Source organism: Sciurus carolinensis, chromosome 5 (assembly GCF_902686445.1).
Source record: "Sciurus carolinensis chromosome 5, mSciCar1.2, whole genome shotgun sequence".
NCBI lineage: Eukaryota > Metazoa > Chordata > Mammalia > Rodentia > Sciuridae > Sciurus > Sciurus carolinensis.
In genome coordinates, this window is record NC_062217.1 from 130,987,059 (window position 1) to 131,009,225 (window position 22,167).

General features: G+C 45.7%; 1 protein-coding gene across 2 annotated transcripts in view; it reads left to right on the forward strand.

The window, feature by feature from the left end:
* Tspan14 (tetraspanin 14) overlaps positions 1 to 22,167 on the forward strand; it is a 56,436-nt gene that overhangs the window by 1,142 nt on the left and 33,127 nt on the right. The window lies entirely within an intron of this gene.

The following is a 22,167-nucleotide window of genomic DNA, read 5'->3' on the forward strand; positions in this document are numbered from 1 at the left end:
GCCTCTGCAGGTGTACTGAGAGCAGGGATCTTACCCTTGAGCTGGTGGGTCAGCTGTATGCCATATCTTCAAAAGAAGTCTTCACCCTGCCCCTTGACCTGGAAGTAGAAGTTAGTGCCAGCTGAGTGCTTGGGCCACCATTCCCTTTTGTGAAAGGAAACCTGGAGATCCACATTCAGCCAGCACAGTGGTTGGTGGAGGCAACCTTCCTTTCAGGGATGCTCCTGGGTGCTGGCAACCTCAGAATAAAGCCCAGATTCCATCATGGCTCCATATACCCTTCTAGCCCCTTCCTCAACTCTCCTCAAGCTTTGTATCTCATTCTGAGTATGTGTGTGTGTGTGTTGCCATGCTAGGGGTTGAACCCAGGGCCTCATACCATGCTAGGCAAGTGCTCTTCCATTGAACTATTCCCCCAGAGCCCATTCTGAGGATTTCTATTGTCTGGAAGTCAGACCTTGGAAACGCAGGCCACCAGATGAATTTTCCCTCTCCACATTGTGTTGCCCTTTGTTGCATTCCACCTTCAGGTAAAACTTTTTTGTTATGTTAGTTTCTTCTTTTCATTTCTGAACGCCACATTTGGACCACCTAATATGATCTTCAGTTCATTTAAATGCGTGATTGAGAGTCTGTGGGGCGCCAGGCACTGTTGCAGTCAGTGTCCCAGGGCTAATGATTCCCTGACCATTTATAAAGCCTGTGTGGTCTTAGAACCCAGGCTGGACCTAAGTAGGTGCCCAGTAGTGTTTATTGATTTGAGTTTAGCAGCATCAAACAGAGGAGTCTGAGCCATGGATGCCTCTGTAGGTTTATGGCTGCTCCCAGGAAGAAAGGGCATGGAGGGGAGAGGACTGCAGAAGATTCACCCCTTTCCTAGCAGCTCTGCTAATCTCTGAGGACAGGTGAGGGCTCCTCCCTTGCAGTGTTTGGGAGTGGGAGGATGAAGCTCATGCCTTGCGTGGGAGGGGAGGGGCCTGCTTTGCAGGTTTTGGTGGGAGTGAAATTCCCAGTGAGGCCAGGGTGTAGGGAAATACTGGGTTCTGGAACCATTTCCTGAGGCCTCACTCCATGCCACCATACACTTGAACTTGACCTTGTTTAACTGAGGTAGAATACATTTTGGCAGCACCTACAAAGTGCCATTGTGCCAGGCTTGGGAAACCTTTGCTGGTGCCAGTTTTCCATCGTGATAGTCTTGCAAACCTTTACAGTCTAGGAAGGTTTTGGAAAAGCTTACAGTAAATATGTGGAAGGCTTAATAGTGATAGTGATAGTGGTTTTGTTGAGGCTTAGTATTTACTGAGATTTAAACCAGTCACTCTCCTAGTTTTATTTGTATTAACTCATTTAATCCTTGAAACAACCCAGTGTAGTAGATAATGTTAACCACCACATTTTACGGATAAGAATCAGTGGCCCAGAGAGGTCACAGAGTAACTTAGCTTGAGTTTTCAATGTGAGCTGAATTTCCTCATTGCTAATTGGAAACAGGCATTACATAATGCCTTCCTCCAAGAAGTGATTAAAATCGATTAATATACTGAACAAACCTGGCCCACAGGAGAAAGACTAAATCCTTACAGGGCAGGTGCTTTATATCCCTGCATCTGAAAGCATTTTGTGAGTCTAGCACAGCCTGGGCACACAGTCGGTACCCCCAGATCCCTGCTGATTGACTGCTGATGTAGCTTATGTGGTAAGGTCAGGCAATGGGAAAAGTGACTGAAGAGGCACTGCCTGTATCTGTCTAGAGAGATCAGGGTTTAATGTGGTAACAACAATCTCAGAGGCTTAAAGCAACTAAGGTTTATTTCTCGTTCACTCTGCATATCCATTGCATATCTGTCTTTATGTTGTCCTCACTATGGGACCACATATGGTCCTTTGCTGATTCATTGGAACATTCCTGGCCACTTGGACAGAGGGATAGAGAGCATGATGGTTCTTAGAGCATCTACCTGGAAGTGGCGTTTCATTAGCTGAAGCAAGTCACATGGCCATACTTAACCTACTAAGTTGGGAGGATCAGAAACATTTGGTGAATAGCACTAACGCCCTACCACTTCCCTACCACTGTATGGTTTCTTCCCACAAAGGGGGTTCTATTTACATTGTATGTTTCTGTGTCACCAGGAGCAGTGATCATGAATTATAGAAGCACTAGTTAGGTTAAAGAGGAATTGAGGTGCCACATTTGAAAGACAGAGGTAGGGTAAGCAAAAATGCATTTCCAGGGTTGTAAGAGATGGTCTTCAAAGGAAGTTTGCTTCTCTGTCCTCTGGCCCTGGGCAAGTTACATGAGTTCCCTGAATATTCTTTTGCTCATTCATCAATTCATTCCTTCATTCATAAGCTCAAGAACCAGTGGCGAGTTTCAGGTCAGAGATTGTTCCTAAGCACATGCTCAGGTCCCAGCCCACTACTAGGGGTGACAATACTTGTTTTTTGCTGCTGGGTCCCAGTAACCTTTAAAGAGAAATATTGTCCCTGAGAAAGGAAGTGGGCTCCTGTTCTTCATTTCCCTGGCTTGTGAGACCTAGGACATCTTGTACTTCCTATCCCTGCCTGGATGTGGCTATCGAAGCAGGAATAGATGGAGGTACCTCTTTCTACTGTGCCCTCCCCCTTCCGTTTTGGGACTTTGGGGCTGAGTTTGCAGGCCTAGAAGTGTGGAAAGGAGTGTTGGTGTGGAGAGATGACTAGAGGGTGGGCTCACCGGAGAACAGGATTGAGTGTGGGGCTGGGATGGTTCTCTGGCCGATAGAAGGGAGTAGAAACCATAGAAGATGTTAAAGAGTAAACAACACTGAAGTTCTTGCTTTTGTGCTTCACCACCTGCTTGTCTTTGGTGACATCCAGTAGGCTCCATAGACATTGGTGGTGGGGAGACCTCAGGTTCTTCTGCATCATGGATAACTCATTATCCTTAGGCATATTTCCTCCTTTTGAAGGGCCTCTTTTCCCATCTGTGGAATGGAGGAACAAATGATTGTGGTCTCCAGTAGTTCCCACTCCTGACTGGTCATCAGAGTCAGTAGTTCCCACTCCTGACTGGTCATCGGAGTCCCAGGGAACTGTGTAGACTGGTGATTTAAAACTCTTAGGCTTGGAGAATGCCAGTATTTTGGGTTTGCCTTCCCCAAACCTGAAAAGCAGTGTCTTCTCTGACTGTGAACAAGTGGAGGGTTTTGTAGTCTTTCACCCATTTTCCCCCTTAACTGTATATGTTTTTCATTTGGACAGGGCAAGTGGTTGTGTTGGTTCAGTGTTGTTCAGGACCTCTGGTGATTCAACATGAAGATGACTGGCACCATCCAGCTCACAGAGTGGACAGTGGGGAGGCCAGCTTTCAAGTTGTGTCTAATTTCTAGCCAAGTGTCCTAGATCACAATTTCACATTTTCTTCTCTGTATAGTGAAGCAGAATCAAATCTGCCTTCCTGTCTCACTGGGTTGCTTTGAGGTGTGGATACACACTTCAGGTTTGAGAAACTGGGTCCAAAGCCCAAGGCAGGCCTCATATATTCTTTGGGACACTGCCATCTATCTGAAAGTTCTCAGTAAAGTATTTACCAGCAGCTGATTCTTGGAACCCCACTTCCTCCACTCTTGGGCCTGGTAGGGTTGGGTGGAGCTGGGTGGGGTTGTGGTTTTCTCTAGGAGGCAGCTGGCCTGGTAATCAGAGCTTAAGTGGGTCTGGGCAGCTAGAGTTGAAACCTTCACCTTTTGAGGTCTGTCTGTTTCCCTCTTGGAGCAACCAGGGTAAAGACCTTGACTAGATAGTTGGAGAATCGGTCTTCTCTCTCCTTGTGCTCTGTCAGCCCATATGGATGACTGAGATCCATGACAGTTGTCTCTCAAGTGGGATCCTGGTAGGAGGTGGGCCCCTGCCTCAAACTCTGTTCCCTGTCATTAGGCAGAACTGAGTTTCTGCTGTTTGGCATGGGTAAGATTTGGGGAGGGGCCTGGGCAAGGGGCTGGTGAACCTCCTTTTTGGGTTTCCCCTGAATAAGTGTGCCAATTCTTGGGCCTATGCTCATGTATGCTACAGAGCCCAGGGAACACTCAAAAAAGAGACTTTAAGAAATTCACAACTCTGACATTCAGGAGAAGGGCCCATACAGCAGCTTGAAGGGAGTGAGCGCTCCTCTTTTGTCTGTACCTTGAGGTCAGAGTGCTGGTTCTGACACAAAATCTTTAGGCAGGGTCTTGAACTTAAACTATCAGAAGAAGATGGTTACCCCACTTTCAGTTTTGGGCCTCCTAGAAAGGATCACCTGGGCTCCATAAATTCACTGCAGCAGTTTAGGCCATGATGGGACAGGAAGAGTATGTCTATGCCCATTCTGAGGGGCATTTAGCTGTGTTTGGTGCCCTGTTCCACAGAGAGACTGTAATTGCTCACTGAGTGACCATTACCCATCTCTCTGATCTTCCTGGTGCCTGACTAGCCTGCAGATTAGTAGTTGTGTTTCAGTTCTTCATCTCAGACCAGGCAGACAGGGTCTATTCCTGGGGAAGCCAGCTATGCCAGATGAAGTGTAGTGTAGGGGACACTGGCTGAGGGGTGGGAGTTGATGAATCCGGGATGATCAGGGGAACTCTGAATGGTTCAGGAAAAAATTATTCTGGCATTTGTTTAAACAGTAAGGCAGACTATTCAGGACTATTGCAATGGGATTTTTAATAGGGGAGAGAGATTGGGCTGAACTCCAAATACAACAAAGGAAGAGTGGAACCTCACAGCCAAGGAGCAGTGTGTGGGTAACCTGGAAAATTTCTAAGAGGGTTGGGACTTTTTTTGGTAAATGGTGTAACAGGATTCCTGCTGAGGTACCCCAGAATGATTAGGTATTAACTAGTGAATGGTGGCATATGAGGTACTTGATTGGATATTAAGAATAAACCAATTCAGCAGGCTTTTTGCTAACACTGGGCTCTACTCAGAGACAGAAGTCCAAGGTCAGAATTAATTGAGCAGAGGGCTCAAAGGACTTGACTAAAAAGTTTGGAGGACAGAATTGTTGTCAGTGTCCCATGGCCAGCAGTGACCTGTATTCAGCTTGTCTGTGGTTCTTGCACTGGACTAAGTTCATGACCACTCACCCCTGTCCCTCAGGAGTGGTCTTTCCTTGTGGGCGTCCCTTATTTTATGGGTCACTCCTCGTTTTCAGAAACCTTGGTCTTCTTATTTTCACCATCTACTGGTTCCTTATCTCTTGGCTCCCTCCCTACTAACCTGCTGCACCCAGGAAATAGCATGGGGCCTCATTTCCCTGAAGCCCTCCAGTATCCCACAGCTGGATCTGGCCAACCACTTCTCTGGACAGCTCCATCTGGCAGGCCTCCGAAACTGAGCTGCTTGCATTTCCTGCTGTCCAGGTCTGGTCCTAGCAAACCAGTCTGACAACTTTGTGCCCCACCCCTGTGCCACCTAGTGCTGTCTCTTTTGTCTGAGCTGGGCCCAGGGAGGTGTTGTGCTAATCTTCTCTCCCACTGGACTGACTGTACTTTCATTCTGGGGCCTCCTGGTGGGAGCGCCTGGGTGTTCTGCCTGCGATAACCCCATAGCTTCTTCCCCTGTTTGAGGCCTTTGGAGCCCTGCTTCCAGCCAGCCTAACTCCTCCTGCTCCATGAGCTAGGCTCCTCCCGTTTTCCGTTTTCCTCTCCACTCGGCTTACTTGGTCATATACTACCCCTTACCAACCAGGGCAGGCTCTCACCTGCCTCTCTGTGAAGATGGTATGTTTGGTCTGCCTCCTCTTGGCCACTCTCATCTCAGAAGTCAGCCTTGTAGGAACCAGGCTGCCTGCTGTTGTAAGGAAAACCCGTTGGCTCCTGTAAGGACCTACCTAATCTCTCGAAGGCCAGTGTTGGAGTTCCACCCTTGCAGAGGAAGAGCAGTGACAGACCCCTGCTCTCCACAGCCATCCTGCCTCCCACAGGCTTTGTCTCCTTATCCAGATTTCTTCCTGTGAAATACAAGAAGTGGTATAAACAGGATAAGTTTTGAGGGGGCATTGCTAAGAAAAGAGTCTGTGCAGTGTTGGGCATTCATTCCCTATGGTCCTGGGGTGCTAAGAAAAATAGGAAGAGGGAGTGGCATGTGCCCAGGTATAGGGGTGGTGGACAGTTCAGTTCAGAGCCTTTGTGAGTCAGGGTAGTCCTGAAGCTCCCCTCTGGGAGGCAGGTGAGGTGGTGGGGGCAGGTGCAAGCCTCAGCATCATAGGGCTTGCTGTGGAGATCCAGTGTCTCCCAGGGGTGGGGATGGGACTGGAGAGATGCTGGATTTGATCTCTTGCAGGGTGTGGAGGGTGTGGGATTTCAAGTTAAGACCTGCCTAGGCCTTACACTAAGTTCACCCAGGGGATCAGGAACTTGTTCCCCCAAACTGAAGCCTGAGGGCTCCAAGTGCCAGTGTGGTTCTGCTTGTGAGCTCTGATTTGTGCTTGTTAATTTGGAGATGACTTGTTGAACACTTACCAGTCATCAAAGAGCATCTTGGAGAAGGGGGAACCAAACATGTACCTGACCTCTCTCCAGCCTTCTTTCTCTGGCCTGTGCAGCCTGTGAGCTTGAGACCATTAGGAAATTGTGCCTGTGGTGGTATCCCCAAGGATAGGGTGGAGAGTTCTCTATATGGAAAGGTTTTGCTTGTGGCCACTCCCTGCCCTCCAGTTCTCTCCCCAGATAGTCTGGCCAATCCTGGCACTTAATGGCCATTGTGTCATACCCCTCAGCAGCAGGAGAGTCTGGGACGGTTTTTGTATTATTCCTTTGGGGCCAAATCACTTGGAGGAAATACATCAGTGCTTCTGAGTACAGGGTATTGATAGGCCAGTTAAAGAGGGCTTTTAAACAACATATGTATATCTCTTTAGCAAGGGGTAGATAAACAAGTGCATTGTACAACTCCATTTTGCAACTTCCATTTCCCGAAGGTACATGGAGTTTAGTGGTTAAGGGATTGAGATTTTGGAGAAACTGTTTTTAGCTTGTCCTTGGAATTGGGCCAGGCCTAGAAATCTGTTGAAATAGCTTTCTTTAGCTGCTAAAATGGGGATGGGATCATAACATTAGACCTTGAGCCTGACTAATGACTGGGGAGGCCCCATAAGAGTCCCTGCTTGGAGACTTGGGTTACAGACAGACAGACAGACATACACAGACACACGGTACCTGGACCTTGGGTCCTACTGATGGTCCTTGGTTTGGCATAATTTGTTTCATGCTCTTCTTAGGCAAACTTAACTATTTTGGGACTCGGGATGGAGTTGTAAGCAGGGAGCTCTCTGAGTTGATTGGAGGCTGGCACTTCCCTCCCTCCTTGTCGCTCCTCTTTTTCTTCCCTTTCTTCTTGCCTCCCCTCCCACCTCCTCTCACTACTCCTTGTTCTTGAGAGATACCACAAGCTGTCTGAAGAATTGTAGGTTAAATTTTTTGTGCCTCCAACCACAGAATTTAGATATTTTAAATGTTATTTAGGTTTAACTTTTTATTTTTTAAAAATATATACATGATGAAAAACACAGAACAAAGATATAGTGAAAATTCATATTTGCTCTGTCCCCTTCATTTGTGCACTCACTCATACACCCCTTCCCGCCCCGGAGGGCCCTTGGTCACCAGATGTTCTGTGCCTAGTCAAGCATGTCTGTACTCCTCTCTAGCTTATTCCCATGGTGGTATACTAATTACACTGTTCTGCACTTACTGATTTTTTTCACTCTAAAATTTATCCAGGGATTATTCCATTTTAGCACAGAGTTTAGTCCATTCTTTTTAACAATAATAGGTCATTCTCCTGAATGGTGACCCTTGACTCACTTCACCAGTGTGTGATAGACATTGAAGTTGCTTTCAGTATTTTGTTTCTGCAAGCCAGGTTGCAGGGTATCTCATACATGTTGGCTGGCCATGAGATTGAGGCATTTAGTGCATAACGGGAAGGAAACACTCCCTCTTCCAAGAGGGCGAATGGAAGTTTCTGAGGATTTCTTCTGAGAGGATCTTAGATTTTTACAGTCAAGAGTCTAGTTCACTTCCCCACCTGTCTTTGGTTCACCTTAGGCCAGCCTGTCTCCATGAGTATCGTGTTTGTGACCCTTGGCTGAGCCCTGGGGGTCATGGACCTGTGCACTCAAAAGTGTGACATAGGAGTGTGGGGAGGCAGCCAGAGCAAGAAAGGGATCTGGGGAGAGAAAGGCGGTTTCTCACATGTGGGTTTGAGCTGCCTGAGGCGTTTGCAGGACCTGGAGGGTGTGAAGAGGAGCCTTGCTTGAGAAACAAGCTGGAGCTGGCCATCTGCTTTCAGAAGAGCAGGTCCGGGGCTGTGAGGATCAGGCCTGCTGCTCTGGGGTCCCTGGTATCCTGCCTGCTCTGCTGCTGGGCTGGCACTTGCCTGACATGCTGTGATTTTAAAAGCCTATGTAAAAGGTGCCTGGGTAAATAATAGATGGGCTTTCTGTTTTGAGCAGGGACTTCCTTTCAGAGCAGAAGCAGGGGGTAAGGGCACAAGAGGTTTTCCTTTCTGGGATGGATTAGGGGAGGGAGGGAGGATTGTCTCCTCTGCCCTGGGAGAACTCTGGCTATTGCCACTGTGTGCCTCTGAGATGACCACAAGGGCAGGGCAGGAAACAGATTTTAAGGCTAGCTATCAACCCCCTCACTAGACCCTGGCCTGTGTCCCTGCCCTGGCTGTTCCTGCCCTGGCATGCAGAGAACTTCTCACCATTGCATTTACGCTCAGTCCCCCTGAGAAGTCCAGAGTTCCCATGCCAGCAGCTCTGTTGTTGAGGGCCCCAGTAGCACAGAGGTTTCTATTGTGTCCTGGTGGCAGCAAAGCCTGACCTGTGGAGCTGAGGAGGCGGGCCCTGAGACTGACAGTAGAGCTATTCATGGGCTCTGTCCTGGTTTCCTGGTTGCTCCCATTGTGGATTTTGGGGGGTGGGGAATAGAGAAGGAGGGGAGGGAGTGGCCAGGGCTGCTATTGTTGCTGGCTGTAGGAACCCATTATGCTTCATAGTAGAGGTTCACTCCAGACTGTCCTGAGCCACTCCTGGACCCTTCACTTGTTCTCAAACTCTGGGCCTTGTTCTGTCCTCGTGCCCACCCTTTGTGGATAGCTCTGTCAAGATCCCTTTTCCCCTTTGCTGTGCTGGGAAGGAGCCCCAGTGCCAGGGGCCCCGGCTGCTGCCTGGCCTCCCGCCTTGGGGAACATATTTCTGCTCCAGCCCTCCTGGCCCAGCTGCACCCTTGGGTGGGGGCCAGGCACGTGCCTGGGTTGCTGTCAGTCTCACAGGGCCTCCACCTTCCTTTATACTCACCCGGTGTCCCTCATCCCTGTTCTAGCACTCAGCTGCAGAAAAGCCTGCTCGCTAGCAGCCCAGCCAGCAGCCACCCTGCTGCCTGAGCCACAGCCATTTTCCTTTGTTCTGCCATCTCCGGGCTCTTGAATCTCAGGCGGGCAGCAGGCGGCGGGCACACTGCACCAGCGGAAGCCCTGACGACATGAGTCTGCCTGCTGAGCAAAGGCATGGCAGCCCCTGGCTGTACCCCCATCTCTCTGCCATGCCGAGGTTTTCCTTTGTTTAGATAGTTGCTCTTCTTGTGGATCAGAGTGATAGTTATTTGTGCGATGAAGACAGAGGTCTCATCCATTTCTGGCCACTGAGTGTGTATGTGACACAGACACACACACACACACACGCGCACACAGGCCGGAACTAGCCTCCTGGTCCTAGGCAGAAAAAAAGCCATTCCTGGGCACAGTGTGATCCTCATTGAAGTCAGTGTAGGAACAGCTCTTAGCCAACAGTGGCAGGGCTGGTTGAGAAAAGTTTCTTTTTATTTTGCTATAAATGTGAGGATTTTTCTTCAAATGGGGGGAACCAGGTCCTCCTCCTTTACATCTGAATATCTTTCTTCTCCCTCTTCCCAATTTTTGGTGGGCTGAAGGAACATTTTCTCTGGTGGTCCTTCTCCAGCCATGTGTGGTCACAGGTGGGGCCAAGGGCCACTTCTTTCACCCACCATATGATATCTCTTTCTGGTGTACCTGCCCCTGCTTTCTCTTTTTCCTGCTTTCTGAACTGTCCCAAAATCTCTAAGAGTCACCAGCTTTTGAAATACAGAGTTGTTTTGTATAGAACATTTTTGCTTTAACCTTTCAAAACCCATCCAGCTGCAGGTCAGCCTGGCTGGCTGTCTTATCTGATTTTTTTTTTTTATCAACCCAGTCTTAGAAATTAGGAAGCAAGTCTCAGCCACAGAAGATTGCACCTTTGGGGATCCTCGTTTTAGCAAATGTTGTAGTATCCTGGATACGCAAAGCAAACAGCTGGAACACAGATGCCATTTTCGGGGAGAGGGTAGTTGCACCCAGAAATGACTGGAAAAGGTCACAATTGAGGCTTGCTCAGGAAAAACACCCAGAGGCTCGGGTTTGCATCCCAGTTATGTGCTGGCTTCCTGGGTGACCTTGGCAATCTAACACTTGGCATGGGCCTCTGGCTGGAAGACAGAAGGAAGGGTTGCTCAGATGAACTTTGGAAAGGTTTTGACTGTGACCTTTTTATTCCCATTTCACCACTGCAAAAGCTACTCTAACCAAAAGACGAGTGACCTGTGGTCAGTCACTGCCAGGTACCTCTCTTGCTAGCTCAGAATCTTTTGGAAGAAAATGTCATCAGATGGTATGAACAAAGGTCCTTCTTTTCCTGGGCATTTGTTTGTCAGATTTTTAAGGGACTGCAATGATCTCCTTAACTGAGGTCTGGTTTTCCAGTGGAAACTCACCACCGTGAGCCCAAACACACACTGCCAGTTCTCAAGTGCTACATGTGCACTAGAGACTAAGGAGTAAAGTCTTGCCCTAGAACTCAGCTTGACTCTTTCCTTGGAAATAACACATTATTCTTATTCATTAGTGTAGTAACCCCTCTCTTGTGAAATGGGACCTGGGGAAAGAAAAATAAAACATTTTATTTTACCTCCTGCCAAAGTGAAGACACTTTGGTTCAAAGTAGAAATGAAAAGGTAAAGATACCCCTCTGTACCTCTCTCTTCTTTCTTAGTTTGGGGGGGATTTGGTTTTAATTTTTTCATCGTTTTGTTCATAGGTTTCAGAACGTAAAATGTTTTTTCCCTAGTGCTCCTTCAGCATGGGATTCTGACCTTTTATCTGCCTTTCCCCACCCAGCCTCCATCCCCTGGACTTCCCAGCCCTAACCAATACTGTCTGCCAGGCCTCCTTGTGCCTGCTGCCCTACTGCTTTCCTTTCATTGTCTTTGGGACCAGCCCATGTCACTGCTCTAGACTGTTTCTGCCTGCAGGTCACTGGAGGTCTACAGTCTTGGAAGAAATCCAAGGAATGGGGAGGCAGAGTTTGCTCATCTTTTGGTTAGAGTAGCTTTTGCAGTGGTGAAATGGGAATAAAAATAACCTGTGATGGGCTAGGACTGTGGTTCAATGTTAGGTCACTACAGAACTTTTGCTAGTCTCTGAATTTGATTCCGCAACCCTGTAAAAACAGCAAGACACTTGTGACAATCCAGTGGGATGCACTAAGATAACTAACAAATTCCAAAATTAAAGTGTTTCTCAAGGAAAGCGGATTGTATCCTTGTAAATCAGTGCACAGTAAGGATGTGCTTCCCTTAATGGTTGGTTTTCTTCTGTGCATCGCTGTGGTGGCGTGTTCTCCGGCATCTCCCATCTTCACTATTCAGAATGCCTCCCACAGGCTTGTTGATGGGCAGTCTTGGAGTCCTCACCCAGACTAGCTGAATCAGAACCTTTAGTTGAACAGGATTTCCAGATGATTTGCATGCACTTTCACATTTGAAAAGCACTGGCTCAGACACCTACCCTGTTATTTCTCCACCTGTCTGTTTTGTGGTTTTTGTAGTTTTTACCCTCTGGCCTTCCTTAATGTTGTCCACTTAAGATGGGTCTGGTGACTCCCATATCTATGGCCCCTCTCCTAGGGCATGCAGCACACAAAGTTATTCCTAGGTGCTGGGAGTATCTTGGAGATGGGACTGGTACCCAGAAAGCTCCCTTGGCTCCAAGCCTGCTGGTGAGTTCATCTTTGGGGCATGGAACCGAGGCGGGTAATTGGAACCTCTCTGGACCATTTGGTGTCACTTGCCATGTCCTGTTTGTCCCTGCGTGGTCCAGCTGGAGGACAGGATCAGAATCAGGTTGGAGGAGTTCTTTGAACTTTGTTGAAACTCAAAGCATTCTATATAAAAATATTTGGGTGTGTGTTGAAGTTCAAATAAATAGTTCAGAAGAGGGACTATAAAATTACATTTTGTTGTAGTTTTGCAGTGGAAAAGACAGGTGACTTTTGATCATACTAGCATCTCCTGCCTACCCCCTATATTTCTGGTGAAGGACTGGGGGGAAGATTAGGTCCCTGGGGATGAGACCCCAGCTCCCCTGCCTAGTGGCCGAGTCCCTGCACTCCTGGGTTCTGCTTTCGTGGCTGTTTTGTTGAACTAACTTGCTAGATTCCTCTCAGTCCTTGTCAGTAGTCTCCCACCGTTGATTTCATTGATTTGAAGTTTTAAACCCCCTACCATTCCTTTTCTCTTTTGACATTTTCCAGTTCAGCTTTGCTTAGCCTTGCCCTCTTTTGCTTTTCATAATTTCATTGGGAAGGTTTCTTGCTTGTTTTTAGTTTTGTAAATCTTTTTTCCCCCAGGCTCTTTGCTGGGAGGCAGGCATTGCCTTGGGCTGGAAAGTGTCCCACCCTGAACTGCTTGGTAGAGTTTGGGAGTTCTCCAGAATGCCTTCCTCAGGGTGAAGTGGGTTGTTTGTCTTAACATAGTATATTGTAGCAGACTATGCAGTTTGGATACAAAAATTTTTAAACATCCAGAAGTACTCCTTGTCTTTCAGCCATGAAATAAATGGAGGAAAGGACTAAATATGTATTATTTGAAATTCTCTTAACTAGTTTCCTTTGTAGGAGGGAGAGGTGGAGCAACACACAAAAAGAGAACATTTCAAGTCTCAATTAGGCATGCAGGTCAAATCCTAGCAGCCTTACTAGAGCAGCTTCTCAACAACCAGCAAAATCCAGTCATTTGAGTAGAGTTGTATTTTTTCCCCAGAACAGATCCTTTGGTTACTCACCCTACTCCCACCAAGGTACCCAGGGACGCTCTCCCACTGAGCTACATCCCCAACAGTTTTTCTAGCTTTTACTTTGAGCTAGGGTTTCACTAAGCTGTCCAGTCTGGCCTTGAACTTGAAGTCCTCCTGCCTCAGCCTCCTGTCTGGGATTACAGGTGCTAAGTCCAAGGGATCCATTCTTAACTTGGAACCTATAGTGCTCAGAAGTGGTTCCCCACTGGCTGGCCCTGCAAAGGTAGCCACACTGGTTTTGTCTTGATGCCGTCTACAGGCCCCAGCCCAGAACTGGGAGCATACTGGGGTCTCTTGATGATTTGCATTGGAGAGTGTGTCCCGAGATAGTTGCCAGCCACCAGGTCGGGTGGCCAAATGCCCCATCTGCCAGACACCACTGTTGCTCCCAGGATGATGTTCCTTTAGATGCAGTGCTCTCAGCTGGTTCACATTTAAACCAGCTGTTCTTTGGAGCATTTCCTGACCAGTTTCCTGCTACACCTCCTTCCTGTGCTTAGCACCTACTTGGCCTTGCTTCTAGGAGTGGGAATCATGTCCCAAGTCCCTTAGCCAGGTCCCACTCTGAGTCAGAATTTTCTCCACAGAGTCATTCTGGGTTCCTTGCGTGCAGCAGCACCCTGAACATGTAGTAACAAGTCCTGATGTGCTGTCTCCCACAACAAAGACTTTCCTCCCCAAGGAGCTTGCTAAGCCAGCCTGTGCCCTCAGAGGTAGCTGGGAAGGCTGTCTGCAGCCTTGATAACCTGGGCTGACCTTGGCCCTCTGACTCTCCCAAGAGTTTCTGAGTGGACACGGGACTCTGTTCTTCAGCCATTTGTCCTGAGACACAGCATGTTGGCCTCCTGGGTTCTTGTCCACCTTGGAGATGCTGCTATAAAGTGGCCCACATGGGCCACATTTGTGTGTAGCGGCTGAGAAAGATGCTCTTGTGTGCTTTTCCTGGGGCATGTGAAAGGATTCTGTGATTAGGGGTTTGACTTGGACTTAGGTTTTCAGAAGGGGCTGTGATTATTAGGGCACAGGACTCAGGGCACCATGACAATGTCAGCCCCACATCATCCTATGAGCGGGCAGCTTCACTTTGGATGGCAGAAGGCAAATGGTGTGGGAAATCAACTTGCAAACCAGGCTTCCTCTCCCCTAGCCATTTGAGAGGATGGGGTGGGGCAGCAGCTGTGGGTGAGCAGGCCCTGCCTCACCTGGGTGGGCAGGTATTATCTTAAAGCTGCTAGTGCATTTGAAGGAGCTGCCTGATGAATCATTCTGAGAATCTCTGGGGCCCTCTGCGGAGGCTTGTTTGTTACCTTATGTTTTGTCTGCTTTTTTTTCCCCCCTCAAGGAAAAGGACTGCAAACTTTCTGTTTTGTAGAATCGCCTTTAATTTGAGTTTGTTTGATGTTTCCTCATGATTAGATTCAGGTTCAGCATTTTCAACAAGAGTGTTATGTCCTAGGTGCCTCCCCTGGGGAGGCACATGATGTCTTTGATTCAATTTGACTCATTACGGGTGATATTAGCAGTAATCATTTGCTTATTGTGGTGTTGGCTGGGTTTCTCCACTGCTAAGTTACTTTGATACTCTTGCAATTAACAAGTGTTCTGTGGGGAGATAATTTGAGACTATAAAAATATGCTGTTTCCCATCACACTTTGATCAGCTAGTTTTAGGACCTGTTGAGCATCCTTGACAGAATGGGTTATTTCTGTCATGGTTGCTGAATGGTGGTGATTTAATTCCATAATTCCTTCTGTATTTAACCTGTGGCATTCATCTTCCATCTTTCTCCTTTGTTTGTTTATCCGTGTGTGTTTTAGAATCCACTCATGAATTCTTGTCTGGTTTGATTCTCAGATTGTTCCAGATATGGCTAGTGGAGGCTTCTTCAGACTGACTGCTATGAAGGATAGCTCTTTAAAAATGTACATTTCCAGGTCTATACCAGCCCTGTTGAACTATTCAATGGGATTCTGGAGATGTGTCCTTTAACAGTTTGGATGTTCTGTGGAATTTGGTATCATGTGGATTTAGCCGGATGTTTTCTGTGGTCACCTCACAGAGCTCCATTTCTCCCCCAGTCACCTGCAGACAAAAGTGACCCGAACTCTGTCTGCCTGCTTCCAAGCTGGGTTTCTGGGTCAGAGTTTCTTTGAACAAAACCTTCTGTGGCTTAAAAAATAATAAAAATAGTAAGTTTTAAAATCACTGTATTAGGTGACCTCCATTCCAGGCCAAACCCTTCCTGCAGAGTCCCCTCCCTGCTTCCCTCCTCTGAGCCATATCTACCCCTCCCTGGGCTTCTCTCCTGATAACTGCATTGAAGGAGACAAAAGGCTTCTCTCACCAATTAGGAGGCCCCTTGATGCTTCTGAAACTCACAGGTTTGGGGTTGTGGGTTTTTGGTGGTGGAAACTTATAATGCTTAATTTGCCAAGCTCAGTGTTCTTACAGGAAGCCCCACACTTAGAACCTCAGACCAGATTCAGAGCTGGGGGCCCAACCTCTCTTGAACCTTCACATGGAAGACATCCTAGGGCTGGTGGTCAAGACCTGATGATCCTTGGAGCCTACCTTTCCCCCATACCTGTGCTCTGGGGCACTGCTTGTCACCCTGTGATAAAGGAAGGTGGCTCACCCCAAACCCTGTATAGCTTTGTGGTATCTTCCCACAGTGTAGTCACTTTCCTGATGCCAGTGAGTGTCTGCTGCCTCGTTGTCTAATAGACCCTGGGTATAGGGTGTTGGGTAACTGGGGACTGGGTCAGCAGCAGACATAGATACTTTTGACTCTGTGGCTGAGTCAGAGAGAGCTGAGCCCTTCCTTTTGCTCTCAGAGTGTGGGGTGCCTTGGGGCAGCCTACTGTGGCCTGCATTGTACCAGCTGTCTCTCCTACTGCCTACTGGAACTCCTTTCCCTTCCATGCCCATCTACCCCCTCCTAGGAATCTCCCTTAGGACCTATCTGTTCGTTTGGCCTGCGAAGGTTCCTGGGTGCCCAGTGGGTCCTGAGGCACCCCCTTCTTTGATGGTGACTGTCCAGGGCCTAAGTTGTGCTCCTTGGAAGTGCAGAAGGGCCCTAATTCTGTTGGGAATGTGGCTGCCCTTTCCTGGTGTTGAGCCTGAGATCCAGTCATTTGCCAGTACTGGGAGTCTTGAAGGCAAGGTGAAAAGTTAAATCTTGGTGAATGACTGGATCTGGACACTAGAGAGAAGGGAGATTGCAAGGATAATTAAATTGAGGGGCTGCCTGTTTTAGCTCAGAATGTGGGTGAATGGGTTGTCATTAAGGTCACTTGGTCCTCAGGTAAAAGAGGGGTTGGAGGTAGAGGTGGAAAGCTAGGTAGGTTTTCAGACCTTCTTGTATGATAATGAAGTACTGATCTGTACTTCATTACAGATGAGGAAGCTGAGAACGGTTAAGGACAGCTCCTGAGCAAATGGCTTTGTATCTGGGTAGGTGAACGTGCCCTCGGGGAACCCAGTTGTTGGCCACATTGATTGAGATACCTGAGAGATCCAAATGGCACTTCTTAGTCCATAGTTGAATTTTATGCCTGGAGGTTGGGGATAAGGTTTGAGTGATAAGATAAGAGATATGGAGCCAATAGCAGAAAGCAGTATCAGAGGGGACGTGAAGTGTGTAACTACCTCCTAGAAGGGTGGTAAGCTTTAATTCAGGACAGTGTTCAGTGAGAGCTTGTACTGTCTCTACAGCAAGGTCAGGCAGTATGACACTCAGTTCCCTTTTTTCCACTGCAGTCTGGTTTCCTTCCCTTCATGCTTTAGTCTGTCTGCCTGCCTGTATCTGTCTGGCAGGTTGTTTCTGTCTTCTTCCCCTTTATTTTTATATCTGTGTCAGGAATGAGTCTGGTATCTCAATTTCTTGAATTTTGATCTAATTAAAATACACGTTGAGGGACACTCCTTTTCTGCATTTCCAGCAAATTCATGTTCCTGGTGGCTTCTGACCAGAGTCAGCGCCCATTTTAAAACATATGTTGTCCAAAGAGGACAGGTCAGAATGGGGAGATGCTAAAGAACTGCAGGGAGAGGAGAACCTGAAGGAGGGTGTGCAGGTGCCTGTCCTTCCCTATGAAGGTACCTGCTTGAGGAGCAAGGGCCCGACTCCCTTGGGTGTGGGATACCTATGCACCAGCCAGAGTTTAACATGGATGAGAAGCTCACAAACAGTGCTTCTTGAGTGCCAGTTGGTGAGGATGACTGTTTGTATGGAGCTGATGGCTAAATGAATGGGAGAGGTAATGAACTTTTTTTTATAAATTTAAGGGTTTTTTGTTGTTGTTGTTTTGATTTTTTTTGTTTTGGGGATTGAATCCAAGGCTTTGTGCATGTAGGCAAGCACTCTGCTGCTGTGCTATATCCCCAGCCCTTTTAAGATTTTTATTTTGAGACAGGTCTTGTTCAGTTGCCCAGGCTGGCCTATAATATGTAGTCCTCCTGCCTCAGCCTCCTGAGTAGCTGGGATTGCAGGTGTGCACCACTACATCCAACTTGTAAACTCCAGTTTTAATTTAAAATCCCAATTTTTTTCTTAATTGAGATCTTTCCTTTTCTGCCTTTCCATTCCATCCCCACTTTTTCTTTAAGCCAGTGCATATTTTATTATTTCATAGCTTTTGTAAGTAAGAAGTCCACGTACAACAAAACTCAACTCTATTTCTGCTTGGGACCTCACAAGGCCCAAATCACAGTGTTAGCAGGACTGTTTCTTTCTGGAGACTTGGGAGGATCCACTTCTAAGCTCTTTTTTCCTGTTGTTGGCAGAGTTCAGTTCTTGCTGTTGTAGGACAGCAGTCCCTGCTTCTTTACTGGATGCTAGCCACAGCTAGGAGTTAACTCCTGGAGTCTCTCTGATCCTTGCAGGTGGCCCCCATGTCTCAGACCCAGCCAAAGGTGCATCAAATCTTCTCATGCTTGGAATCTCTCTCATTTATGCTTCTGCACTTGACTGGGAGAAAGCTGTGCTTATAAAGGCTCATATAATTACAGTTGGTCTTATGTATCTGTGGGTTCTGTGTCTGAATTCAAATAACCACAGATCGAAAACACTTGGAAAGGAAAATGGCATCGTGCTGAACATACATAGACTTTTTTCCTTGACCGTATTTGCCAAACAATAAACAACATTTGCAAAGCATTTACATCGTATTAGATATTGTAAATAATATAGATATTGTCAATAATTTAAAGTTTGAGAGGATGCATGTAGGTTGTACTACACGGTTTTATATAAGGGACTTGAATATCTCTGGTGTGTTTTTCCACAGGGGTCCTAGAACCATGCCCTGCAGATACAAAGGGACAACTAACTGTACTTTGGACCCACTCAATAATCTCCCTATTTTAAGACCAGTTGATTAGTCACCTTAATTGCATGAACAGAATCTCTTTTGCCCTTTATTTTGTGTGGTGATAGATTCTTTTTGCTAAATAAAAAGTAGCAACTAAAAATACTTTGAAATCTTCCTGAGATAGAAGTGATGAATTGACCGGACAAACTTAATTTTACTTTCTCTGAAAATCTCACGTAAGTTAAGGGGAATTTTAAAAAAGGAATTCATGAGCATGGGTAGAATGACAAAGAAAATAACAGCAAGAAAACTTTTGTAAACTAGGAATTGATGGATGAGTATCCCAGTTTAAAATGTAAGAATTGATGGCACCAGATTATTTTGAGGGGTGAGCAGGAATGATAGGCATCTGAGGTGGATAAATATGATCGTTCGAAAGGAGTCAATACCTAGACTCCTTTCCTTCCTCCGTGATGCTAGGTGACTGCCTCTCCCACTTTTAAACCGAATATTGGAGATTAATTCTGCAGAAGGAAAAAACGAAGGGCCTTGGAGACTCCAGGTATACTTGGGGGTTCATATTGAGATCACCTCTTCTCAGTCTTCTAACTCTATTTGTTTCTAGAATACTGACAGCCAGTCTTTTGGCGATTAAAAAGCAACCTCCCCAGGCAAGGTGGCACTTACTTGTAATCCCAGAGACTTGAGAGGCCAAGGTAGGAGGATTGCATGTTCGAGGCCAGCCTTAACAATTTAGCAAGGCCCTAAGCAACTTAGCGAGACCCTGTCTCAAAATAAAAAATAAAAAGGACTGGGGATGTAGTTCATTGGTAAAGTGCCCCTGGGATAAATCCCAGTAGCAAAAAACAAACAAAAAAACAAAAATAAAACCAATATCACTGGGAAAACCTAATCAGCATAGGAAGAAAAGAGAAAAACAAATGATGCTGATAACAGGGATTTTCCAACAAAAGACCAGCTAGATCACTCTAGACAGAAACTTACCTGCCCAGTTTCTAGTTAGCTCCTTAGTCATTCATTCTTAATCATGAGGATTACCAAAGATTACTAGGCATATGAAGATAGTGACTAACACGAAAGATGGCAAATAGAAGAAAAGTAACTTGAAAGAGTCTTAGAGAAAACAATTTTTTAAAAAACTCACACATTTTCTCAGAGTTAAAGAAATATTGCATACTTGAAATAAGAATAGATACTATCAAATAAAGCACATGTGGAAAATCAAAAGTTATTAAAAAATCTAAAAATGTGGGCAAAGTAAAGCCATCAGTAGAATTATTAGAAGAGGAAGTATTCCAGGATATAGAGTAAAAAGATGAAAAGACAGATAATAGATAAAAAAATGAAAGAACGAGCCAGGCTTCCCACATCCATTAAAAGCAGTTGCAGAAAGGGAGAACAAAGAATGCAAGTGATAAAATCTCAAGGAAAACATTCCTAGAATAGAAAGCTCTTTTTTTTTTTTTTTTTTTTTCCTAAATAGTAATGGTCCTCTGAATATTGAGCTATATGGTAGAAGGTAGACCCAAACTGGTACTCTGAAGTCTTAATATGCTGGGAAGATGATCCTATAAGTTTACAGAGATAAAGAAGCAGGTCAAATACAAACATCAGGAATCAGTGCTTTTGGACTTCTCAGTGCTCTTGAAGAATATAGAAGATGGTGGAGCAACGTCTCAATGTTCTCCATGGAATTGATTCTCAGTCTAGAATTGTATACACAGCCAAACTCATTCAAGAGTGAGGTAGAATATAGTTATATTGTGTGCATGTAGGAATATGAAACAACAAATCCCATCAATATGTACAACTACAATGCACCAATAAAGAAATGTGGAAAAAAAATTGTGAAGGTATTGACTGGATAGAGCACCTACCTAGCATGTGGAGGTTCTGGGTTTAATCCCCAGGTCTACACATACATCTCGCAAAGATGTTTTCAGATATACCTGGTCTGAAAAACTCACCTTTTGCACTGGAGACAAAAGTGAGCAAAGACCAAGCCTCCTGTAGACTGAATCCCAAGGGGGAAAGGGAGCCCTGGGCATCTGGTGAGATCAAAGAAGCAGCTCAGAAACCTCAGGAAGGGATTAGAAATAGAACATCTGGTGTGTATGAACTTACTGAGAGGAGGGTTAGACACCTGGCATTGACTTTGAGGTTGACTTTGACCAAATTATAATGTTAAATTGTGTGCATCTTTAAATATGTAACAACAAATGCTACCACCATTTATAACTCTAATACATCAATAAAAAATATAAGAAAAAAAGAATTTGAAGTTAATAGTAATTTAAGTAAACAAAAACAAGAATAACTCCAGAGAAAACAAAAATTGCACAGGAAAAGCAGACAATTGTGGTGTACTTGGCCCTTTTTGATGACCCATGTGGTAACATTGTAGTGTCAACTCTGAAAATGACTCCAGCCAACTCTACATCTTATAATTACAGAGTGGAGAGTTGATAAAAGACAGATATGGGAGGGTAGCTCAGGGGAGAGGTGGTTCAAGGGCAGAAGAAGAGTTAAATCCTCATCTTCCAGGATAGGAAGTGGACAGGTAATGCCCCAATCCAAAAAAGCAGGGAAGTAATTCAAACATTGTATACAGACATTTCTAAGAGATATTTGTGTATAAAAAAGATTGAGCTAGAAGTTGAATATCCCTTGGCCTTAAAGGAGGCCTGGCTTAGGGGTGGGGCTAGGGTCTGCTGTTTTTCTCAGCACAGTTTTTACAATAGTTGGTTCTTAGATTATCTGGAGGTATAATTTTGAAAAAAAAATTTAAGAGCAAATCTAAAATATACTGAATGTGAAAAGAGGAAGTATGACTCCAGGAAAGTCATTTTAATTGTCCATGCAAGTTTGTGCACACTGGATTGCTTTTTGTTAAATGTATTTCATTTTGCTTTGCTTTCTTTCCTTTTTTTTGGGCGGGGGGTGGTACTGAGTCTCCAATCCAGGGCCTCATGCTTGCTGTGCAAATGTTCTACACTGAAATTAGTTATCCTCAACCCATTAAATGTATTTCATATTGTGAGCTGTGGTCAAACAATTGGTAAGCCATTTTTGAGTGGATTCTCATTGCCTGTTCACTTTTCACACTTCTGAGTTGATCACATATTTTATAGTTGAGCATGTGCTACTTTTTTACTTAAAAAAGGACAGTGGGGAGGAATGGCACAGCTTAATATGACACAGAGGTAGACGGGGAGCCTGTTTATGATGACTGCAGGACTCATTGCCACCCCTCCCCATCCCAGCAGTGACTTCTGTTTGCATTTGTAACACCAGGGAGGAAATGGTGAGTGCGATAGTGAAAACCTTTTTGAAAATCAATTAAAGGCCACCACACCATGCACATATTTTCAAACTCTTATATTCTACTTTGGCCTTTACCCATGTGCTTACAAATTTGCTCCATGATTGCAAACCCTGATGTTCATGTTTAATAATGTGTATTCTTTTTCCTCTCCTGCTTTATTTTCATGAGGCATATTCTTAATTATGAGTTTATTGGTTTAAGGGTTTGATCAGAGTTTTTGGGTGTTGAATGAAAGGGTAGTAACACATCTCTCTGCTGCCAGCAAGATATGAACATGGTTGCAGCAATAGTGGTGGTTATCTTGTTAAATTAGGAAGTATGAAATAGTATCTCTGGATATTCTTTAAATT